This window comes from Eptesicus fuscus, chromosome 17 (assembly GCF_027574615.1).
Source record: "Eptesicus fuscus isolate TK198812 chromosome 17, DD_ASM_mEF_20220401, whole genome shotgun sequence".
Taxonomy (NCBI): Eukaryota; Metazoa; Chordata; class Mammalia; order Chiroptera; family Vespertilionidae; genus Eptesicus; species Eptesicus fuscus.
The window spans coordinates 13,847,284-13,872,635 of record NC_072489.1 but is presented as its reverse complement, the minus strand read 5'-3'; the positions used below and the strand labels follow the sequence as shown (position 1 = coordinate 13,872,635).

The following is a 25,352-nucleotide window of genomic DNA, read 5'->3' as shown; positions in this document are numbered from 1 at the left end:
TTGGTTCTATCATACATAATATACATAATATAATATACATAATGTAATATACATAATGAATTTCTTAACATATGTATTGATTTAATTTAACAAATATGACAGTATATATTATAAATTTAATACCTAAATGCAATATTTAGATACTTAATATATTCAATGGCAATATGGTAGAATACATAGTTTTCTTAATAATGAACTAGGCTTGCATAGTTTTCAAAACCAAATAAGCAGGTAAACCATATACATCATATATATATATATATATATATATATATATATATATATATATGGAGAGAGAGAGAGAGAGAGAGAGATTTTCTATAGAAATATATATTTCTATTTATACTTTGGTGCCTGGGGCAGAATTGCAAATTTTATTTCTTGTTACCCAGACACAAGATGCCCTTAGGAAGCTGAGTTATTGAAATAGTTAGATTAAGAGCACATGTTGCTTCTAACTACAGGTGGGTAAGTGAGTATGTTAATGAACAGTTAAAGCATGACCATTTGATTTAGGAGAAAGATATAAAATAATTTAGAATTGTATTTCCATTCTTAAAATGTTAGAGATTGTGGCTATTTGTTACTGTAGATAAAATATATTATCAATGTAATATTTTAGCTGCATCTCACAAGCTTTTACATGCAATATTTCTACTAGGATTCTAAATGTGTCATAATTTTCTTTGTGGTTTCTTCTCTAATTCAAATGTTAAAGATAAGAATAGTCTTTTCCAAACTCATTTATTATCTTTCATTTTTTTATATCTAACTTTATTTTACTGTCAGTAGTAAAGGTTAATATAAATAATTTTAGAGGTATTGAGCTTTTCTTTTTGTGCTTTAGAGTTCTATTAGATCAAATAGAGTTTGAGAGGAGGTGGGTAGTTGAATATGTTAATGAACAGTTAAAGCATGACCATTTGATTTAGGAAAAAGATATAAAATAATTTAGAATTGTGTTTCCATTCTTAAAATGTTAGAGATTGTGGCTATTTGTTACTGTAGCAATAGGAAGCTAATACTGGCACTTTGGTGTCTGGGGCAGAATTGCAAATTTTATTTCTTGTTAGCCAGGCACAAGATGCCCTTAGAAAGCTGAGTTATTGAAATAGTTAGATTAAGAGCACATGTTGCTTCTAACTACAGGACAAACCTGAAGTATGCGGAGGCCTCCTGAATTCTAAGTTCCATTCCCCCGTGGGTGGTGCTTTGTAACGTTGCATAAAGACTGAGCATCACTTTGGTATTATGTCTGGCTGCAAATATCAAGCCTCCCATTTGTATTAGCCAAGCAACTGTAGGGAAGTTACCTATTTTTATTTATGTATAAAAAGGGGAACATTATCTATCTTTCAGATTTGTTTCAGGATTAAATGAAATTATTTAAAATTTAGAAACCTTTCAGTCAGTACCTGTTATGCAGAAACTGGTTTTTAAAGTATAGCCGCTAGACAGTTAAGAATTAAATAATTAATGACAAAATGGTGACATTTAGATGCATGATGAAGTCAATTTGTAAGTGTTTATTGAGCATTTATTCTGTGCTCAAGATGGTCTTAGATGCTGCAGTGGGTTTAAAAATATTTGCCCTGGAGGTGGTTACCAGGGAGACTTAGACCTTCTGTGGATAAGTACTGAGCAGCCCCTGTCAGCCCAGTTAGGCGAGATGTCTCGCTGATTCCAGAAGATACAGTGTCCTGGTGGAGGGTAGTTAGCTTTGAAATGTCAGTTTCCTTTCATGGTAAGAAATAAGTTCCTGCAGCATATGAAATATATTTAGTAGTGCTATTGAGGAATAAATCTTAAAAGACGCACACTTGAAAGGTTAATATTGACATCCTGTAAGACATAACTTTATACGCAGCACCACTATTGATCAGACCGTGACGGCTGGAGAGCGCCAGTGCAGGTCATTTACAGGAGGGCAGGCGAGAGCTCAGGTAACTCAGGAGCTTAGAGAAGGTAGGCCTTCCTCATTCCTTTCTGGCTGTGAACATCAATGAGATTACAATTAAAAGAAGATTCTCCAATTAAAAGTGATGTTTACTTCATTAATAAGTTGTGGGGAAAATCAGTGAATAGCCAAAACGTATCCCGGATAGAGGATGAGAAGGGGATATTCAGCTTGGAGAGCTGAATATCCAAAGGGAACTTTTCATTTCTTTTCTCTGCTGCATCTCAAGAGAACATCGAAGGAACCAGTGACTAGATCTGGCTGTTTTTTGCATAATTACACAAAGAAAAAGAAAACGATGTTATTGTGCACATCATTTAGGCATATGCCACAATACACAATAGAGAAATTAGATTATTAGGCTTGTTTTTCTTTAATTTTTCATTTCAAAATAATTTCAAAGTTATAAAAAAATGTAAAAATGGTGCAGAGAATTTCTGTATGAACTTCAGCCAGATTGTGTAAATATGAAGAACATAATTATCATAATCAAGAAATTAATATTGATACAATTTTATTATCTAAACCATCAATGGCCCACCAATGTCCATTTTTTGGTCAGGGGTCCAATCTGGTATTGTACATTACATTTAATTATTATGTCTCCTTAGTAACCATTAATCAAGAACAGTTCCTCAGCCTGTCGTTCATGACTTGGCACATTTAAAGGACCCTGGCCAGCTATTTTCTAGACTGTTCCTCAATATAGGTTTGTTTGGTAGTTCTTTAGGATTAAATTGAAGTTATGCCTTTTGGGGAAGAATATAACAAAAATGATGTTGCGTTCTCATTGGTGCATAATTCAGAAGTTTTACCCTTCTCTACCAATTCTTAGTGGCCAGTTCGTCCCACAGTTGGCCATGTTAACTTTGATCACTTTGGAAAGGTGATGTGCCAGTTATCTCCACTTGTTCTAACCCATTGCATCTTCCGAGAAGTTACTCTGAGACTACGGAATAGTCTCGCTTCTCATCCCACATTTGTTCCCACCCCCTGTTTTAATGTTCATTGATGAAACATACCTGAAAGGATCGTTACTGTGGTGATTTTCTATTTCCACCATTCCTTCTGTGTTTATTACTTCAACTGGAAGAAATAGCAACCCATTTCTCCCCCAGTTTGAAAACAATTTATTCAATTCATTATTAATAATAAAATGGACTAGTGAATTCTTATTTTATTCTTTATATTGTAGACAAGTTTCTGACCTATCCTTGCTGAACTCCCTGTGTTTAACATGTATATTTTGCTATTTTTGTCTCATTTCTCATACAGATGATAACATAATATAGAAATTCTTTGGATCTAAATTTTCGATATAAGTAAATGCTTGGGAGTTGTTTTTTTGTATGATGTGAGATGCAGATCTAATTTGATCTTTCTTTAAATTGGTTACCCAGTTGTCCCAGCACCATTTATTAAAAATCCACCTTAGCCCTGTTTATTTGAGATACCACTGTTACAATATACTAAATGTTCATATGTTCGGGGGTCTGTTTTTTTATTCTTTTATTCTAGCCCACTAGCCTGTTTGCCTATTCATGAGCCTGCCTGGTGCTCTATTAATTATAGTGGCTTTAGGATATATTTTAAAATGTAGTACGGCTAATTGCCCCTCCACATCCCCCCTACATGTTTTTCTTTTTTCTTGACTGTTCCATCATGTCTAATTTTCCACAATAACTTTAGAATAAACTCATCTAGTTTCAAATAAAACACGTGTAATGTTAATTGAGATGGTGCTAAAGTTATATATTAGTTTAGGGAGTGCTGACATTTGTATAAAATTTATTCAATCCAGTAACAGGGAATATCTTTCTATTTGTTCAAGTTTACATTGTCTCTTTCAGAAGTTGGAGGCATTTTCTTATAGAGGTTTTGCCATTTTCCTGTTGAGCTTACTCTTAACAATTTTATCTTCTTTGCTTCTATTGTAAATGGTGTCTCTCTACCATTGTCTTCTAACTGGTTATTGCTTGTGGGTCTAAGGGCCATTCTTTTCAGTATATTAATTTTATATCCTGTGACCTTCCTGAATTGTTATTTTTTACGTTAGTTCTGTTATTGATTCCAAGGTATATTATCATATCATTTGCAAGTTGAGGAAATTTTACCTTTTTAGTAACACATTCTGAGGTAGGGAGGTTAGGATCTCAATATATATTTATTTTGACTAACATAATTCAACCCATAACAGCATATAAATTTTAATATATATTCATAAGTTATACTTTAAGAAAAACTTTTTAGGTCTTTTATATTCTTATTCACTATTTTTTGCCCAATTGATATTTCTTGTACTCAAAATGATGTTTTAAAGTCCTTATTAGAGTGTATCCTTGCATTTCCTATAGATTTTGCTTCTTAAAGGTGATTGCTATAGTATTAAATGCATAGATCTCTATGAAATATCTTTATTGGGAATTGTGGCACTTAGTCTTTCTGCACTTCATTTAATGTGGTCTTTTTAACTTAAATTCTACTTTGTCTGCTATCTGATGTTTTTCTTTTACCTACTTTCATTTTTATTACAATGGTGTACCTTTGTCCAACTGTGCCTTTTTTAATGCATTTCTAATCACTTCATTTAGGTATGTCTCTTGTATATGACACATATAGTTAGGTCACATGAGACATTTTTTTTTTTATTTAATCCTCACCCAAGGATATTTTTCCATTGATTTTTAGACAGAGTGGAAGAGTGAAGGAAAGACAGACAGAAATATTGATGTGAGAGAAAAACATCGATTGGTTGCCTCCTGCATGAGCCCTGGCAAAGGCCATGTCCAGGGAGGAGCCTGCAACTGAGGTATGTGCCCTTGACCAGAATCGAACCCAGGACCCTTCAATCTGCAGGCCAACGCTCTATCCACTGAGCAAAACTGGCTAAGGCACATGAGACTATACATATATTTATATATAGTACTGATGTTTATGTATATTTATTTATTTAATAAAGTGTTCACTATCAGTTCTTTTTTATGTTTTCCCAATAACTCTTGGATGAATGAAGCCTTTCCTTTAGAAAATTCCACAGAAGAGCTATGGGTATAAAATTCTAAGTATTACTATGCTTAAAACATTTTATATAACTTTTGATGCTTCATAGATAGATTGAAAATTCTTAGTACACACTATTTTACTGAGTTGTTTTTTTTTTGTTTTTTGTTTTAACTACTGCTCTATTTTTGCCTTGCTTTTTATGTTGTGCTTGAGAAGTGTGATGCCAGTCTACTTATTTTACTATTGTAAGTTGTTTTACCTTTTTGCCAGGTTGCTATAAGATTTTTTTTTCTTATATTTGAAGTCTAATAATCCTACTGGGATATATTTTGGAGTTGATGTATTCAGATTCATTTTCCTAGGTACCAAATGTAAACTTTCCATATGTAAATACAGACTTTTTTTGAAAGTTTTCTTGGATTATATTTCTGAAATTATTTATGTTACTTTGTTTTGTTTTGACCTACTCAGACCCCAGTTATACATACATTATTCCTTCCTTTCCTCTTGCATTTTTACCACTTTCTTCTGGCTCTTTATTTATTTCTTCATATCACTTTTATTTTATTGGCTAGTTTCCTGAATCTTCTCAATGCCCTATTAAATGTTTACTTGCTACCATTCCTTTGGGCACCTTGTAATTCAGTGTTCATTTCTGAGCTGATTTGTTTTCTTTTTCTTCCATTTACTTTTTGAATTTAATCAATTTATTTCTTCCACTTTTTGTTTATTTCTGTTCTTAGTTATTCAATTTCTGAATCAGTGTACCTTTTTACATTCCCAAGTTCTTATTAATGTTATTTAAGAAATACGGAGCATTGGTCAGAATTTTTCTGTTTTATAGGGTTTTTTCTTTTGGGGGCAGTTTGATCAAATAAAATGATGCTTTCTTGTTTTATATAGTTTTTGTACTAACTTCTCATAGACTTGGTGTCTTTATTCTTCAATTTATTTTCTAGTTTGGGGATAGATTATAACATTCTTAGTTCAATGCCATTCTCTTAGTGAAGTAAAGCTTGGTTTGTTCAGTGGATGTCTATTTATGAAGGAGGTTTGTGTGTGTCTGATTATTTTGAGGTTTTGGGTTTTTTTTTATTTTTTGTCTTTCAGGAGTATACATTTTTACCACCCAATTGCCGAAAATAACTTCTGCTTTTTTTTTTTTTTTTGCTTTTTTTGTCCTTCAAAAGCTGTGCCTTTCAAAATCTGTTTCTTTTAAGTATACATTTTAAACTCTTCCTCTCTAGTAAGTGCTCTCATTTAGCAGGAAATGTTTTTTACATTTTCACACTTAGGGTGGGTTTCGCATTGTGGTGGTTCTGTTAGAGCAATTTTAGACTGGCTGCTAGCTCCTCTCTTCCATGTTTTCAGATGATCCCTGCTGACCTCAAAGGCCTGTGGTGGGAGTGTGAAGCTCTGCTCACTGGTATTTGATGTTTTCCCTTTTAAAAAATTATAATTGTTTGGAAGTTTGAGCATTCTCTGTTCTATATATGCTGAGGGTATGGTTTGCAGGGACAAGAAAGAGTGAGCGAGAGACAGAGAGAGAGAGAAGAGAAAAAAGGAGGAGGTGGAGGAGAAGGGAGGAGGTAGAACAGATACAGAAATAGATACATGGGAAACAGTGGCCTAGGCAGCAGTCATTGTGTTTGGCTTCCTGGAAACCATAGGTTTGCTTTTAATAATTCAATTGCCCTTGTTTTTCTAGAGAAAAAATGTTGTTTTGTCATAAAGAGGATTTCCTCAGCTGATTGCATTTGGGCTTTTCCTAATGATTCTTTTCATCATGTGTCTAGAAAAAAACATAAAAATGTACATCTTGATTATGTGAAGATATTGTCTTAAATTTGAATGCCAAGTAGCCGGGTTTTTGTTTAAGCTCAAATTTCCTTGCCTCTAACTTTTTTAAAAAATATATTTTTTATGGATTTCAGAGAGGAAGGGAGAAGAAGAGAGAGAGAGAAACATCAATGAGAGGGAACCATTGATTGGCTGCCTTTTGCACAACCCCTACTGGGGATTGAGCCCGCAACCTGGGTATGTGCCCTTGACCAGAATCAAACCCAGGACCCTTCAGTCCGCAGGCCGACGCTCTATCCACTTAGCCAAACCGGCTGGGACCCAAGTAGCCTCTTAAAATTACTTCAAAGTGTGTGTGTTTATAAATTTATTTATGTGTATATATGCAGATTATATGTGCACATGTTTCATATATGTGTGATACATCTGCTTGTATAACACTTTACTTCTCCCTTCCTGAGCTATCTACTCCCAGTGTCACACTCCTTAACTTGTAATATTAGTCTCTTAGTTTAAGAATCCTGAGTTCTAATATTCCATTTTTAAGAGAACTTCCTATATTTACAGGTCTTACTTTAATAGTCCTTAGATCTCATCTGATCTCATCAAAATTTTGGTCTCCAATTCATGAATACTTCTCTCATAATCCTTTTTCTCTCTGTCTTTACAGTATTTCTTTATGCAAGTGAGTCTATCATATATTGCTATAAGCCAGTGCTTGCAATCTCAAAAGCTTCCAGGGTCTGGCAGGAAGCATAAACAAGACAAACAGGCAAGACAGAACACAGCAAACACGAGTGGGGAAGCGAGGAACCAAACTGTCTCCATCCAAAGGCATCCAAATGGTTAGTTTTAAAACGATGTGTGAACCAAGCAAAATCTGTCTCCAGGCTAAATTTGCCCATTCACCTTTCACCTTATTTCCATTTATTGCTCTCTTCTAAAACCTCAACTTTTGTTGAACTCACTGTCTGCTTCCCCCATGTCTGCATCCAAGTTACTTTCCCTTTCAGCTCACTATCACATCCAGAGGCGCGTGCTCTGCACTGAGAGACCATCTTTCTGAACTTCCTAGAAAGCTCTCCATTCCTCTCTCTGAGAGATGACAATTCCATAGCTCCTCTCTATATACTTTCTTATTAGAATGCTTTTAGCTTTGATAATAGGGTTCCCAACTAAAATAGCTTATATTTATATATTTATATAAATCTACTTTCTAACCTTGGCTACTTGTTATCCTAGTTCTTTCATTCTTTCTTTCTTTCTTTCTTTCTCTTTCTTTTTTTATATGTTTTTTATTGATTTTCAGAGTAAGGGAGAGGGAGAGAGAGATAAAAACATCAATGATGAGAATTGTGACCTCCTGGTTCCTGGATCAAAGCTCAACCACTGAGCCTCACCAGCCAGGCCCTAGTTCTTTCTTTCATAGCAGTCACTACAGCCTACAATCACTTGGTTTTTGCTTACTTTTTTTTTTTCCATTTCACTCTACCAGAACATAAACTCTCTGAGGGGAAGGGCCACATCTCTTTTATTCACTAAGTAGTTCCAGGGTCTAGAACAATGTCTGCCATATATTAGGCATGTGTTAAATTAAGGAATTAATCAAGACAAATATTCAACATCTTTGAAATTCCAAGGAATCCAGGATAAAACGGGCTGTTGCAGGTAAAATCTAAAACAGGACTTGGCCAACTTTTTTTCTGTCAAGAACCAGAAAATAAGTATTTCAGCTTTGCAGGCCATCCAGTCCCTGTCACAGCTATTCAGTTCTGCTAGTACAGCATGAAAGCAGCCATGGGTAATGCACAAGGAATGGCAGTGTCCCCAATTGGACCACAGTCCTAGTTTACAGACCCCTGGTCTAGCTGAGCAGTCTTTGTATAAACCAAAATCCTGGGCTCACACTGCTGCTGATGGATGCTCAATAAATTACATATGATGCATGGCCTCTACCGGGAGGACATACATCAGAGTGGTTGAGAGTCTGGACTCTAGAGCCAGATTGCTCTGTTCAAGTCCGGGCCTTCCATGTACGTGCTATGTGACCATGGACAAGACACTGCCTTCTCTGCACTCCCGTTCCCTCATCCTTTAGTAGGAATAATTACAGTGTCTATGTTGTTAAGGGTAAATGAGGATTAAATGAGGCAATCTTTGTGAAACAGGTAAAACAAAGCTTGGCACATAACTGCTAGACATTTGTGTTGAATAAACGTGGAACAAGTCCTTTCAAAGCACTTTGCATACATTCCCTCATCTCCTTCTCACAGAAGCCCAGTAAGGTAGGTATTAGATGGTAGAAGAAGCGAGGTATTCTGTTTTAAAGACATGGAGACATAGGATTCAGAGATTCCAGGGTCACAGTTAACAGGTGATAGTATTAGGGCCACATAAATAGAATGTTTTAAATTTTGAGATTAAAAACTTCTGAAAATAAAGTATAATGCATTTTTCTACCCAATATCTATTTAAAACAAAGGTAACTGATAAAGATTGGCTTCTGCAGTGATTTCAAAGATGGCTACAAATATTCTAATACTCTTCTCATTAATTGGAAGTTCCTTCTCCTGAGTCTAGTTGAATTTGAGACTGCTTCAACCAATAGGATGTGGTGACCATAACTGGCCTTTTTCCTATGGGAGCCACTGGGTTGAGGGGAGCATGGCCCTCTCCTCTCCCTGCCATGGTGTATGCTCATCCACTGCCAGTGTGCTCCGAAAGGGAACATCATCTGACAAAAATGTCACTGTACCTGCTGTGTTCAAGGCTCCCAATGTGTGGGAGGCAACTGATCTATGTTTCTCTCTCACATCAATGTCTCTCTCTCTCTCTCTCTCTCTTTCTCCCTCTCTCTAAAGGCAATAAAAACATATACTCAGGTGAGCATTAAACAATTTTTAAAAAAGAAACTTAAGGCCTGGAATGATATCCAAAAGTCCATGCCTGTCATCGAATGGACCTGGCAAGGCAAAATGAGAACCCGTCATCATATCCAGCACAGGGGCCCTTGCATCATCAATAATGAGGACAAAGGTATCATCAAAGCCTTCAGAGGCATCCCTGCAATTACTCTGCTTAATGTAAGTGAACTGAACATCTTGAAACTTGCTCCTGGGGGGCATGTGGGCTGTGTCTGCATTTGGACTGAAAGTGCTTCCCGCAAGTTAGGTGATCTGTTTGACGCCTGGAGTCAAGCTGCCTCCCTCAAGAGTAACTACAACCTTCCCATGCACACGATGCTCAATACAGAACCTTGAAAAGCCCAGCCATCTGAAGAGCCCTCTGAGCACCACGCAAGAAGATTCCCTGAAGAGGAATCCACTGCAAAACCTGAAAATCATGTTGAAGCTAAACCCTTATGCAAAGACCATGAGCTGGAACACCATTCTCTACCAGGCCGAGAAACAGAAGCCCTGGGTGAACAAAGCAGCAGAATGCTAGAAGTCAAATCAGATAAGGAGGCGGTTCCAGGCAAGAAGCCTGTGGGAGAGAAGAAAGGGAAGAAGGCTGTTGGCAGAAAAAGCCTTTGGTGAAAAAAGGCTGCAGCTACCAAGAAATCAGCAGCTGAGAAGCCCACAGAAAATAAGCCCACCACAGAAGAAAAAAAGCCTATGGCATAAAGTTAAATTTCTTTATTCTGTAAAGGCCAAATCAGTTTGGACAGCTAATTTTGAATGAAAACCTGATCAAAGGCAGTGAGAAGGGAGGGGGGAGGCGGGGGGGGTGTCGCTATGTGATTCACAAAGGGACACTCAGCTCATGCCTTGCTCACTGGAGCACAGTCTCTTAGAAGAACTCTGAGCAGCAGTTGAAAAGGCCAATTACCCTGAGGCTGCCATGTTGTGAGGAAGCCCAAGCCACTTGGAGAGGCCACGCATAGGTGCTTACGTCAGTAGTCCTGTCTGAGTCCAGCTCTAAAGTCATCTCAGCCCACAAGCCAGACATGTAATGAGTCTTCAATCAGTTCCAGGCCTCAGGCTTGGAGTAACCCACACACAGCCCCTTAATTCTTCCCAGCTGAGGGCCCAGACATCACGGAGCAAACAAACTATTCCCTCTGGGATTTGTCTGAGTTCTTAAACCACAGAATCCATGAGCATAATAAAGTAGTTGATGTTGTGTGGGACTAAGTTTTGGGGTGCTTTGTTAGCATAGAAATATATAGAACAGCTTCTTTCCATATTTTCCTAAACTATAATTATAGTTCAGTGATCAATGCTGTTCTTCCTTTATTTCTCAGTGGCCTTGCTTTACTTCTACCCCAAAAGTCTTTTGAGTCATCCAACATTAGAAGGAGCAAGGATTTGAACCCAAAAGTCTTCCTTTAGAGCAAAGCTGCAGAACCCCACACTCTACTAGGTGGTCATAAGCAAATGATTTCATTTATTTAGGTCAGTTTTGTCTTCTAAAATGGTGAGCAGAGCCTACTTTGCAGGATTGCCATGAGAATCAAATAATATCACGGGTGTAAAACGGCTTTAAAGGAATTTAGGCTTCAGACCTTTGGCAAGAGACCTGGAGCAGAGGGCAGTTTTAATCTTCCTGGAGTTCCAGTCTTTCAAAAAAGCATTTGCCCAAACAAATCAATAGTGTTGATGCCACAGTGATGAGAAGAGCAAGCACACTTCTCACCGTACACTGGGGGCTCCTAAAACATCTCTGTGTGTGCAAGTGTCTGTAATTTAATAGTGGGCCAGCCTGGTGATTTTGAAACAACTCAAGTGTCTGACATGAGAGCGAGTGACAGTTCTTGGAACGAGGGCCATGAAATGCAAGTACATTGCAAATCACTCAGTCGTGCTGTCGGGGGAATCATCGTCACCATATATATTTTCTTCCAAGTAGTTTCCCAGCAAACCTTTCATAAAATTCATGGCTGTGACTGACCTCTGCTACATGCTTGCCTCCACAACTTCCCCTGCCCCCCTCAGATATAACCCAGGCTTATAATGCACTTGTGGCAAACACTGCTGATTGGATGTTGAGTGGCCATTCCCAGCCCCCTTCTCCCTTTCTGACACCTTCTATAGAGTCCAGAAAACCAATACTTGCCATCCCAGCTTCCATGCAGGTCGGGGTAGCCCGTGTCCATGAGGAATAGGCAGAAGTCTTCTGGGAGAGGTCGTTTATAAAATACTTCTCTTTCCTGACATAAGGACACATATTGGTGGCACAGCCTTTCCCACTTACTCTTTCTATTGCCTTGAGTGCATAATGGATGGAGGTGCAGCAGCCATCTTGTGACAACGATGAACATGTCAAAGTGGAACATCTTTGAATCAACCACCTCTCTCTGTAAGAAATAGGTTCAAGTTTGTGTAAGCCACTGCGGTTATATTTTTTTCACTTGCAGATGCAGAAAATTCTGATATAAAATTTGTGCCACAGGCAATGAACCATTGTCCTAAGTGAGCAGGTAACTTTTACTTTCCTGCCCCTTATGAGGATGATAGACACAAAAAACTTTGAGTGTAAAGTCACTTAGAAGCCACATACTTCTCTCCCCTGGAGGCTGGCCCATGGCTTCCTAGACAGTCCCTCCACATACCCCCATAGCTTTGCCACTTGGCTGGTTCAGACCACTGCCACAGCCTCCCTGATTTTCTTCTGTTCCCCATGGTGGCATCCTCCCATTCTCCACCCTGAAGCCATGGGGCTCTTTCTAAAAGCAAATGTCCACCCATGTATTCCTGCTGAAAGCAGCATTCCAGTGCTCACCCATGAAAGTCTGAATTTCTTCACTCTGTTGAGAAGGCCTTCCATGATGTGGCCCCTGTGTCCCTCTCCAGCTCTCCTGAGCCAGTTCTTTTACACTGGTGCCCCTCTACTATGTTCTCAGCTCCTCAAACTCTTAGCTGCAGTCATACGTATCTTAAAAATCTCCTCTCCCATTATTTTAACCCGTCTTACTCCCTCTCACCACAGATTTCTCTGACATAGATGTGCACAAGTGCACACACACACACACACACACACACACACATATACTCCACTCTAGATTTGTTATTCCTGTCATGTGTCCCCACAGCACTCTACTCCAGTAATTGGAGAAGCAAACACAATAAAGGCAAATATCTTTTTGACTAGATGGTCAGTCACCTCAGGGCAAGGCCTAAGTCTCTCTTGGTCACTGTTGTAAGGTCAGTGTCTAGAAAAGTGCCTGATAGTAGGCCTGGAACGAAGGAAGATGGAAGGATATTTTGATTACCTCCTATTCACTATAGGAAATGGAGGGATCCTCCACCCTAAATAGTAGATGGCCAAACACAAGACAGCAGACACCAGACATATGAAATAGACAACAGTACATTAGTCATTAATGCTCACAGCCCAGGGGAGGAGGACACCTCAGGTCATGCAGGACCACACAGAAATTGCACATGGGAGGGAATCAGCAGGGGCTGTGGGAGTCAGGTTTTGGTGGTGACAAGAGGCTGAGGAGACCCTGAGATCACACGGGAGATGTGAATGGCTTTCTTATATAATTTTACAATCTGACAGGGATTAAGTTGAACACCAGGTGGGGTGCAGCTGACCTGGCTGCTAGGGGGAAGCCTTTCTTGTTGGAAAGGGGGTATTTTGGCAAGAACAGGGAATCCATAGCCAGGTCCTTGGGGCCCTGTGAGGCCCAAAGCTATCTAGGCAGCCTTGAAAATTTAGGTCTTACAATACAAAGGGGAGAAGAAAGGATGGGGCCAAGGAGGAAGACAGGGAGGAAGAGGAAATTTCTCTTCATATTCTGGTCTTACTAAATTCAGTGGTTACTGTAGCAGACTACTTCAAGCCCGAAATTAGACAGGGCCACTCTTCAGTTACCAGCTGGGGCACTCGTTCATTGGTTGACCCAATCCCCATTTCCAAACTTCTTTCTTTATCTACTTTTCAGCGAGGCCTGGTCAAAGCGCTCGCTGCCCACGGGAAATAAGTGTAACTGTTCCGTGGGACTTCTGGAAAAGCTTCTGCTTCTTTTCAGTATCCTTTTCTCAGTATCCCTCCCACTTTGTGCCCACTGTGCAGCCATCCTATAAGCATCCTACATGATAAAAGCCCAATATGCAAATTGTCCCCTCTGGAGGTTGTTCGACCAGAAGTTCGATCAGGAGTTCAACCGCTTTCTATGGTGTGCACTGACCACCAGGGGGCAGCACAGAACATGGCAGGCGTCAGTGATGTGGTGCTGGCAGCAGGCAGCAGTGGAGGCACTGCCGGCCCCAATGGGCCCTGGCAAGAGCTGGACTGCAGGATGGTGGAGCAGGTGAGAGGGCAGCACCAGGCCAAGGTGGGTGCGAGTGGGAGCCCAATCGCCCTGCTGATCACCCACAGACAGCAACCAGTGGCGGTGGCAGCGGGGGCGGGGGGAGGGGGCGGTGTTTGGGGGTGGGGCCGCCACCCGGCTCCCAGGTGCTGAGGGAGCCAGGCGGGGTACCCGGCCACAATCAATCGCCCTGAAGGCGGTAGAGCAGGTGAGGGGGTGGCACCAGGCCAAGACAGGGTGCCAGATGGGGCTGCAGGGCTATGAGGCTGGGGGCACAAGCTGGGTCTGCAAAGCTGGGGGCGTGAGCTGGGGCCCGATCTCCGCAGGCCACCCAGAGGGACCCCACCCGTGCATGAATTTGTGCACTGGGCCTCTAGTCAGAAATAACCAGGAGAATCACAACGATCTGCACATCTCAAATAATCTGCATTTTATTCATCACTTCACAGGAAGATTTTGTATAATTGGATTTTACTTTTGCTGTATTCATTTAGGATTTAATCGTGAATATTTTTCACAAGTATCAGTTTGCTTGTCCACCTAGTATTACATTGGGTGAATATGCCGTAGTATATTTGACCAGTTTCATGTTGTTGTGAATATAAGCTTTTTTTGTTTTCTGTATTATTCAAACTTGCAGGCATTGCAGGCAGCGGAGCACGATGACGAGCTGCAATTGTGGTTGGGCGCTGATACGAATGCCCTCTGGGTTTCAGAAGACATGATGAATGGGTATGGAGCTTGAAGGGCTTGTATCTAGATAGTGGTTATATTTTCTAAGAAATGGTGGATATCGATATCCAAATATGCCTATAGGGCCCAGGACCCAAGTGAGCCGGGTGGACAGTCCACCTGTATGATAGGAATCAGGCCTGGTGAGAGCTGGGCTGGACGGAAATGGGAGAAGTATTACCTAAAGAGAGCCCATGCAGCATAGCTGGTGTGGAGAAAATAGAACCACCATGGGAGGTCAGGATGGCTGCCAGAAATTAAATAAATGAAAAATATATATATGGACATAGCAAGAATATAAAGAGGAAAATGAGAAATGAAAAATTACTAGTAAAAAAAAAGGATAAAGTATATTGTGTGGTTCCAGTCCAGGGCTGAAGCCACAGACACCCTGTAGACACTGGTCACCCCGGCACAAGATGCCTGGCTACAAGAGTGAAGGTGGATGTGAGAGCTAAAGGACCACTTCAATGAGGTAACCCTACTCTTATATTTGCATGTTTATTTCTCCAGCTTTTTAATGGAGTAAAACTATTTCAATGTGAAAAAAAATAAATGACTGTGCTTACTGAAGTGGGAAGGGAGGAGGGGAGCTTGGCCCTGCATTCGCTGTCTTCTTCTCCTGCCCCTGGTGGCAGCCCTTGGGAATGTTCAATGGATGTCAAGGGAGCATAGACAGCTCTGTGTCATTCCTTGGAGCAAAGCAGGACAGGATCAATTTGTAGTTTACTTGGAGTATCTTAGGAAATCTACTGACCCTCTCCTTAGTGAAAAAAAAAAAAAATGCCCATAAGCACATATTCATAAAATTTGGCTCACAATTTCAGAAAGTTAAGAATCCCACTTTAACAGCCGGAAACTGAGATTCAGGGGCCATTCTGCCTCTTCTCACCTCTCGGCTATTTATTATTCTATTCTTTAAAATTATGTTTTTGGATCCCAGCCTATGCCTAGACATCCAGATATGCGAAGGGGCCCAGTAAGTACAGGGGTAGAATCACTGAGGTACATTCTTTTCTCACCAATGAGACTAACATTGCTATAGCCAACAAGAGTTAAAGATCAAAGATGAAATAATAGGGTAATCATGACTATTATAGGCCCCCAACTATGTTGATTGCCCCATAATTTACCTGGAAATCTCCCATTTCCCCATCCAGGTATTATGAACCACTATCCTCACACAACTTCTTCCGTGGAATCCCTGTGCTCTAGGGGACTTCCCACACTACAAAATATGCCCCACTGCCTGCGGGATAGCCATCAGGTACTCATCCATGCTTCTCCTTTCTGAGCCTCATCGTGCTTTTCCCTATAGGGAATCTACTCATCTTCCCTGCCGCCTCACTCTATGTTTGTGAAGATGAGCTTCCTCCTGCACTGTCTTCATATGGACTCAGTCCCCACTCCCAGTTTTCTCATAAGCTGGACTCCTTTGCAATTGTGTTTCAACATGGCACAAGCCACAGGTAAAGCTTATTGGAATAGCAGGTCAAGGAAGAAAGACTACCAAGTAAATTAAAAAGTCAAAAAACAAACTTGATAGAACAGATACAAATACTAATGAAGATCAGGGAAAGACAAAAATAACAAGGGCCGTGTAAGTTAGGGTAGGGTCATAGTGATGCCTGGCTTTAGGTGAGGCCTTGAAGCCACTACATTTATAGAGCTTACCATGTGTTAAGCTCGGCTAAATATCTCACTACACAAGCTGTTTTAACCATAACAATAACCCAGCGGAGGCATTATTATTATGCTCACTTTGCAGACGAGGAGATTGAAGTTTAGAGATATTAAGGAACTTACTCAATATCACAGAATTAGGATTCAAACCCAGATCCATCTGATGTCAAACCTATTACCACACTCCAGAACATGTGATTGATAGTGTCTAGTACGTAGTAACTGCTCTATCACTATTTGTGAAGAGTGAATGCAAGCATGCATGAATGAATGAATGAAGTAGTGATGTGTGAATAAGAAAGTTCCTGGATGTTGTCATGTGGATTATACATCCATAGTGGAAGGTGGAAGCTTCAATGAAGAATCTGACTGTTGCAGATACTGAATCACTGATATTTATTGAATGTTTACTATGTGCAAAGTGCTTTAACACTTCAGGGCAATCTTCTTGAAGACAACAGAAATATACTGAGCACTAGACACTGGCTGGCACTGTTGGGCCTTCAGGATGGCAAATTATCCTCAAATGTTCACAGCCCAATTGCAGAAGAAAGGCCTGTAAGGTACTTCACGCCATGGAGAGGGCTATCTGGGGGGTTAATTTACCTACTCTCTACTCACCGTCTACAAGCATGAACAATCCATCAGGAGTTAGAGTTCTTTGGCTCTGGGGATTTTGTAGTGATCGATGGGCTCTGAATATAGTAGGAATCTACCTGCCCCCCTTCCCCAGTTCTCACAAACTCTGGGTAATAGACTCCCATATAGTGTGAGCAATTTACAGTATAATGAATTTGTTTTATTCTGGTTCAGTCTGGGCACCATGGCCCCTGCTTGCCTTCCCGTTGTTTTATTTACTCCTCCGTCATTCTCGTTTTGTAGCTATTCCCGTTAGCTCTTCTTTTCTGTAAGGTCATTCTGAGGACAGGATGTTGCAATGGCCAAGATGAGTTGTGAACAAGTGCAAGCCAGGTGTGTGTTGGTGATTCTCTCTCTTCTTAGGGGCTCTCTGAAATCTGGCCCATAAAGAAAAAAATATCACACGCTCAAGATTTAGAGCCCAAATTCCGATTTTGAGGTTGGTGTCATTCAAATGAATGCCCTGAGCCAGGCACAACAGAGCAGTTACTGGGAGAGATAAGGTGATTCAGTGTCATACCTTAGTGAGCTGTAACTCACAGGGGGTGGGGGGAGACATTTTTGTAACCACTGAAATGTGTAAGGCCAGCCTCAGCCCTATATATTGCTGTTTTCCACAATGGCTGTTTCCTAGAACATCCATCTCTTTCACCACGGGATGCTAGGGGCATTGAGAATTAGTCAGTTTGCTATACTGGCCTTGTTAACACTAGTGGCAGGACATTAATACAGGATAATAGTAATCACATTGGTGTTAAATATTTTCAGTACCAGGGCAATAGCTTTGAACCTCAATCTACTCCGTTTGATTAATAGCAATGCTGATGGTGGCACCAGGGAAGATGGGCTCCCCAGCTTTCTTGTCTGGATAGTATGAACACTCCAGTGCTAAATGCTTCATTTACTAGTATATGTGAATACAATTAAGACTAGCTTCTAATTATTTCTGACACATGCCCTTTAATGCTGAAGGCATTTTAAGTTACAGTGGCCAAAGGGTAATGCACCATAACAGGTTACAACCTCCCCAAAGATTACTTGATTGACAAAAAAAATATTTTTTTTTCTCCAACTGATTGACACAATGGCAGGTGTGAAATGATGGCCCAGCTTCTAGCTGTCCATTAGATCTTAAGTCGAGCAGGATTTGGCTTTAACAATGAGCTGGACAGTGGATAGTGTTCTTTGGGGGGCTAGAGTACCTAATGGGTCATAGGACAATTTTTCAGTCGAGTCTCTTAGTGCAAAAACTTGAGAAACTGTTTTTCAAAATTTCTTGAGTTTTTGGTTGTTGCTTTTTTCGTTGAAGGATATAACTGGAAGATATAGGTGTGCAATGAATTCAAAGGATGATCTCTAGCTAGAAGTAGAAAATTTGCCAGGGAGAAGTTTGTCTTTGCCAAAACCTTGGGCAAAGAGGTGGGGAAATGTGTTTACCTTCAAAAATTGGACCGTATATTTCAGCCATTCAATGGGATAGGGAGCCGATGTGTCTCAAGAACTATGATGTACTGTAACCAATGGCTATGCTTGGGAAAGGTTGCAGAATGGGCATCCCATGGTGCTCTCCAGTGCCGTGTGCCAGGAGGACAAGATTTCCTAGACCTTCCATGACTCATCTCCCACACTCCTGCCACTTGCTCTCTATCACTGCTTTAGTTTGGACAGAAAGTCTTCACATGCATGTTTGTTTACTGCAGCGTTGGAAGATTTGGAGGCAAGAAAACCATGGATTTGTAGTCTGCTGGCTCCTCAGGAGCTCTTAGGGAGCAATGACCTGGATTTTCTCTGTGTGTAGGCCTGATGAGCCAACAGGAGAAAGGAAATATTATTAGGTAAAGATGATTCTAACATTCCAAAAAGGCAAACCATTGTTTTTGCTTAAAAATAAACCCAAAGTGTACCTGTTCATTGTGTGAAGTTGAGTCAACAGCTCTTAGTCTTCCGGCCTTCAAGTTTTCCACCAAACAAAACCAAATAAAAATTCCCAGAATGTCTGCTGTGCATGATGATGCCAAAATTCAAAGAAGAATTCTTTGAATAAGTTGTAATACATATTCCATAGTGCTAAAGCATTTGAAATTGCATTCATCAAATGGTGCCGAAGTACAAAGAAGGGAATGATTGATTTCTCTGGGAAGGGAAAGATGACCTAGAGTGTCAAGGAAGGCTTACCGGAGGAGGTGATATTTGAGCTGAGGTTGAAAAATTAGTGTGATGGTGCCAGGTGAAAAACAAGGTGGCTTGGGTGGGAAAGGGGCAATGCCAGCCACTGTGCACCTAAGGAAGTGGTATCATGTGACCTTCATCTATCAAGAGTGTCCCAGCCAGGTGGAGAAGAGGGCAGCACCAGCAAAGCCTCCATGGGTACATTTATTACTCAGGAATTGTTTCTTGAGAATCTACTATGTTCCAAGCACTGGATTATGCAATAAATACCACGATGATGTGGATAGATTATTGATGTTTAGCCTCTTTTTTTCCTTTTCTTATTTTCGCTATTATGAATGTGATTAATATTATAGGAAAGGACTACTCTATGTAACATATACTGTTATATGTAACTTCTAAGAAAGTTAAAAGAATTTTTTATTTTATAGTAATTTTTGTTGTTGCCAAGTAGAAGGGGTCTGCTGAAGTATGGAATGAAAGGATTGATGTATTTTAAGATATATACATTTTTCCCCAAACTTCTAATTGTTGGTTAGTAATAAATTTCTTGTGTCAAATCACAATTGGCCACCCCTTCAGGTTATTTTTATAACTCTCTGCTGAGCACTGATTTGGGATATGAGTGAAGAACAGAGGAGAAGGGAAAAAAACTGAGGGTTAATGATGGACATGAAGATTGCGCTAGATAGCCAACACCTTTAAATACCATTACTTATAAGAAATGAAGTACCATTGCCAATACTTAAACTGGGGAGTGCCATTATCTCATGTAACTATTAGAAATACAATATTGGCAGAGGATAGCCAAAGGGGAGACAACACTGGGTGCTGTTCTGGGCAAGATGAATGTGAAGTGTCTGTAGGTGTTCAGGAGGGTCATAAAAGGTAGAACATTTTGAGAGGGAAATACATAAAAAGTAAGGAACCGCTATATTTTGAAGAAAAGGCAAGGGAAGGAAAGCCATTGAGGAAAAGACAAATGGTCGGAAAGGCAGAAGAAAGTAATGGAAGGGAACTAATATTTATCTAAGATCTGTTTCAAATCAGAAACTGCTATGAACTTAACCTGTGTGACAGCATTGAACCTTCATGGTAAACCTAAAAATAGTCTTATCCTACTTTGTGCATGTGGTTGAGATGTTTGGAAATATTAACTGACATTTTTTCCTGTAATTTCTTTGTACCCATTAGCCTTTTCCCATGTGACACTCATTTCTCATAGACTCATAAATGACTGCTAAAAAATAAAGTAGAAGAAAAAGGCTTTTGATTTTAAAGAGCCTAAGATTTTAATTTTCAAAAATAAATAGCTTTAAAGAATCTGAATGCCAAGAGGGTTGTGCCTCTGATTCTCGGGTACAGCCCTGGGAAGAAGGAGGCCTCAGGTAGAAATGGCACACTGTGTGTCCAGGGTAATGATCTATAGGTGGCCTCACAGAGTTCCTCAAGTCTAAACTAAGTGCAAGATCAGTAGGCAAATTCAAGTTGACACTGGCATGGACATTGGAACGCTTACAAGTTTCTTACAACCTGATAAAGCCAGGAAGCAGCACTGGAATCAGTACAGCCAAGAAGGGCATGAAACCAATTGAGATAGAGTTAAGCATGACAAGGCCTTGGTTTCAGGAATGAGGCATGAGTCAGGGGCAACCTGCATGAATTGACAATAAAAGACCAGATGGGATTGTGCATCTCAGCAGATGTCAGTATGGATAGATCCTGCCTAACCCAGGATCAGAAATCCTCAACAAAGAGCCTTGGGGGAAAAAAAAAAGAGAAGGCTTTAAATGAGTATCTGCTCCCTAGCTGCATTAGGGCTTTAAACATTGGAGAAAAATAAAGGAAGTTATATTTCTTGTACTCTTAAGCTTATGATCAAAGATTCATATCTACGATAATCAGTAAAACTGCTTTTAAGAGAAGAGGTTAAGGTGATTTCCAATGGTAGACAATGATGAGCTTGTATATAAGGTTAGGTCTGCCTGGATCCAGAATCCTTGCTCATGCTACTATTCCCCTTGTATTGCACATTCCCATTTTCTAGTCAAGAGAAAACTGGTCAGCTGTGTCAGAATTCTGGGGCTGACCAGGGGAAAGTCCCTTTCCCACATTTATTTCCCCCTGGTGCTGAGAGCAGATGATGAGTAAGTCAACTGAAGATCAGACCCAGGCCTTCATCCATAAACCTCCCATTGTCCCACCTACTTCAATAAGCCAGCAACAAAGTCACTCCTTCCACACATGAAGGGAAAGGTCCGAATTGGGTAAACATATAAGCTGAGGGAAAGAGATGTTAAAAAGAGTTTGCATTTTGCAGTAATTTTTGTGTTGCCATGTAGATGAGGTCAGCTGCAGTGGAGAAAGGAACAAATTAAAGTTTTGGTTTTGTTTGTTTGTTTTCTCTCTGCCCCTTCTCTCCTCCCCCTCACCTCTCTTTTTTTTCTTCTTTTTTATTTTATTTTTCAATTACAGTTGACAGTCAATATTTTTACATTAGTTTCAGGTATACTGCATAGTGTTTAGACATTTAACACATACTTAGCACCATACATAATTATTACAATATTATTGACTATATTTCCTACGCTGTACTTCACATCCCCATAACTATTTTTGTACTTCTTAATCCCTTTACCTTTTTTACCTAGCCCCAATTCCACCCCCCTCCCTCAAAAAATAAGTGAGTGGATAAAGAAGAAAGTAGCACACATATACAATGGAATATAACTCAGTCATAAAAAAGAATGAATTCTCACCATTTGCAACAACATGGGTGGACCTAGAGGGTATTATACTAAGTGAAATACATCAGACAAAGACAAATACCATATGATTTCACTTACATGTGGAATCCAAAGAACAAAGAATTAAGGTTTTTAAAGTGTTTATATAATGAAAATTTACTATATGCAAGAGCTGTATGTTAGTGGTGCTGAAAATGCAGCCCATGGACTAATATCACTAATATCACCTGCAAGTTTGTTAGAGCTACATGTTTTTAGGCTCCACCCCAATTCTATTCAATCAGAATCTTTTTAAAGGGGGCCCAGATATATATGTTTTAATAACCTCCTAATTAGCTATATGCATATTGAACTTTGTGAAAAGCTGCTATAGAAATATGAAAAGCATTTGACTAGAGATGAAGAAATAGATTATGGAGAAATATGGACCCAGGTGAGGTTGGAAATCACAAGCATGTAAAGTAGCCCATCATCGTGGTTATCACATTCCCAGTGTGTGCTCTTGATGGACAGCTTGGAGACAGATTTAAAGAGAAGGGTGGGATGTGTTGATGTAAGATACATGAAATATGAAGGATACGTTAGCAAAAAATCAAGAAGTTGAACCTGAGGAGTCTAAGAGAGTGTGGTTGATTTGTTTGAGCCACACTAACCACACGGGTAGGGTAGAAATGGCCCTAGAATCGTTAGATGAGGATCCTTAAAGTTGCCAGGTCTAAATGTCACTTGCCTGCAGTAAATGACAAGAAGGGTGGAAGGAAATGGTCAGATGAAAGTATGGTAGGATAAGTAGGAGGTAAAAGACAATGGAAGTCTTTGTGCTCTTATTCACAATTGATTCCATGAATTTTCTGATCCCACTAGGAGATCTGGTCACCTGCAACATGGAAACAAATTACTGGGAAAACCAGAAAAATAATCCCCTTTCTATAATCTCTGCATTGCCTTTATTCCTCTGTATCTCATCTCCCCTCACCTTCCTCAAATTCTCATTGTTTCCTGAGGATGACAAAATCTGCAGCCAGTTCCAGCTCCCCAGTTGTGAATTAAAATGGGGTATCAGGGTGTGCACATACAAGCCTGGCTTCTCCATGAGAGATTTTTTTCCTTTTGCCTATCTAGAGAAATCACTTGACTTCTGTGTGTTGCGTTAGCCCACTGTCATTAACAACAGTGGTGTCATTTTGATGTGCTCTGTGAGGCAGTGGGCGCTTTGAAGTTGAAAGCTAGAACAGACACAGATAAATAGCACTCTGAGCAGACTGCCATTGCACCTTTATTGCCAGCAATTATTTCACCGAGTGACACATCTGATAAAAAGTCAGCCACCTTCCTCCAGGAAGCATCCCAGTAGCTACAGCTAGGGACTCCTGCCTGATTTCTTTCTTTCTTTCTTTTCTTTCTTTTTTTTTTTTTTAATCAGGTAGAACTTGCTAATTTTCTGGCTGGAGCCTTGTGCTTCCTCCTCTGTGGTTTTGTCTGTTTCTAAGTCAGGGTCAAGTTCTCAACACTGGCCTTATGGGAGCTAGCACGGGTTCAAGGCTATTTCCTGGGATGGGCTATGTAGTCACCTTTTGATTGGTCCTTGCCAGGTTTTTCTTTGCTCAGTACCTCCTCAGCCTGTCATTATCCTTGACAGATTTCCTTTTTGGCTTTGGAAATGCAGATGTAATGTCTTAGAAACTGAACAGCTATGTCTAAGGAAGGCAGCATTTGATGAGCTGTTATCTTGATCACCACATACAACACTACGTCCATGGCATTGTCTGGGACAGCCACCAATATTAACTCACTCAATCTTCATAATCATGGTTGTAGGAACTATTAATAGTCCCATTTTTTCTACCAGGGAAACTGAGGAACTGAGGTGAAACAGCAGCCACACGGCTCATGGTAGGCAGAGCAGGATTCAGGCGCAGGCAGGTTACTACAGAGGTTACCCAGCTGCCTTGCTGGCTGCACTGTGCTGTGTGGAGGGTGTGGCCTGGCATCAGTACTGGGGGAATTGTGGGGAGGCTGGTGGTGTACCCAGTGATGAGTTAGAGGAGACGGAGTCAGGCTTTCTGAGGTTTGCGCTGAGATTTGTCCCTCTGTGTTTGTTCTGCTGGGATAGTTGTCTCAAGTGACTAACACTGGGACCCTCACTGCTTGAATAGTGACTTCCAATCACACGAGACCCACAGTGTTTTGGGGCCACTGCAACCCGAACCAGAACAGCTAACTTCTGGTTAGAAAATTGGACATGGGCAGGACTAGTTATACCCATCAATGGGGAGGTATCAGTGGCAGTGATGGAGTCATAGTCCACATGTGACTGAGCTTAAGCAGCTGAGAGAGGCTCAGGGACATGGAGGGTGTGAGGTAAAGATTGGAGCGGTGTGTCAGGGGCTGAGAAGATTATTGCTGGAAGATGTTCTTTGGAGTTGGCTGCCTATGGGTTGATTCTGTAGCCCTGACTTTAGTCTGGCTCAGATCAAAGGGTATTAGGAGCAAAAATAGAATATTGGGAACTGGCTATGGTTATGGGAAATGTGAACAAAAGGGGCCACATGCTGACCTGACAAGCTCAGGGAAGGCCTGCATGCAGTCTTGCAAACTCAGAGACCTAAAGTAACCACAAATGATGGTCTGAAATTAAACTTTAACTAAAAGCAGTTATGGTGGGTAGTCACCTCCTAGGCCGGTATCTTCCTTTTACCTTAACGGAGCATATTTTCTTTTTGCATCTATGATAACATATCATTGAAATGTCAGGGTCACTTGTAACTTTGCTTTTTCCCAGACCCCTCAGGGCACAACCAAATGCTCTGGGCACCAGGACAGATACCACAAATTCTTTCATTGTTATTGTTATTATGTTAATTGTTGACTGTTAACTAACCTGTGCCTAGTTAAGTAAAAGAAGCATGTGTCTATCATTTTACTTTTTATCCAATCCCAGAGGTTTCCTGCCTTGCTTTCTCCCGCCTCTCTAATCTATCACCAATGGATTTCATGTAACCCACCTATATCTCCTCTTTTGATTATAATGTATAAAAATAGGTTAAAAAACAAACAAACACCATTCTCTGGAGCATTACCCCAATCTGTTGAGATTCTGCTTCCCGGCAATTGTCGACAGTTTGGCTCAAATAAACTCACAAAAATTCTTTTTTTTTTTTCCAATTTTTTTTATTAAGGTATTATATGTGTACATATCTTACCATTGCCACCCCCCACCCCACTCCCATATATGCCCTCACCCCCCAGAGTTTTGCATCCGTTGGTTATGCTTATATGCATGCATACAAGTCCTTTGATTGATCTCTTATCTCCCCCACCTCTCCCTAACTTTCCCCCTGTAATTTGACAGACTGTTTGATGC

General features: G+C 40.2%; 1 pseudogene; it reads left to right on the top strand.

Moving 5' to 3' along the window:
• Nucleotides 1–9,702: 9,702 nt before the first annotated feature.
• On the top strand, nt 9,703–10,383 carry LOC103289575 (60S ribosomal protein L4-like; annotated as a pseudogene).
• Nucleotides 10,384–25,352: the final 14,969 nt, after the last annotated feature.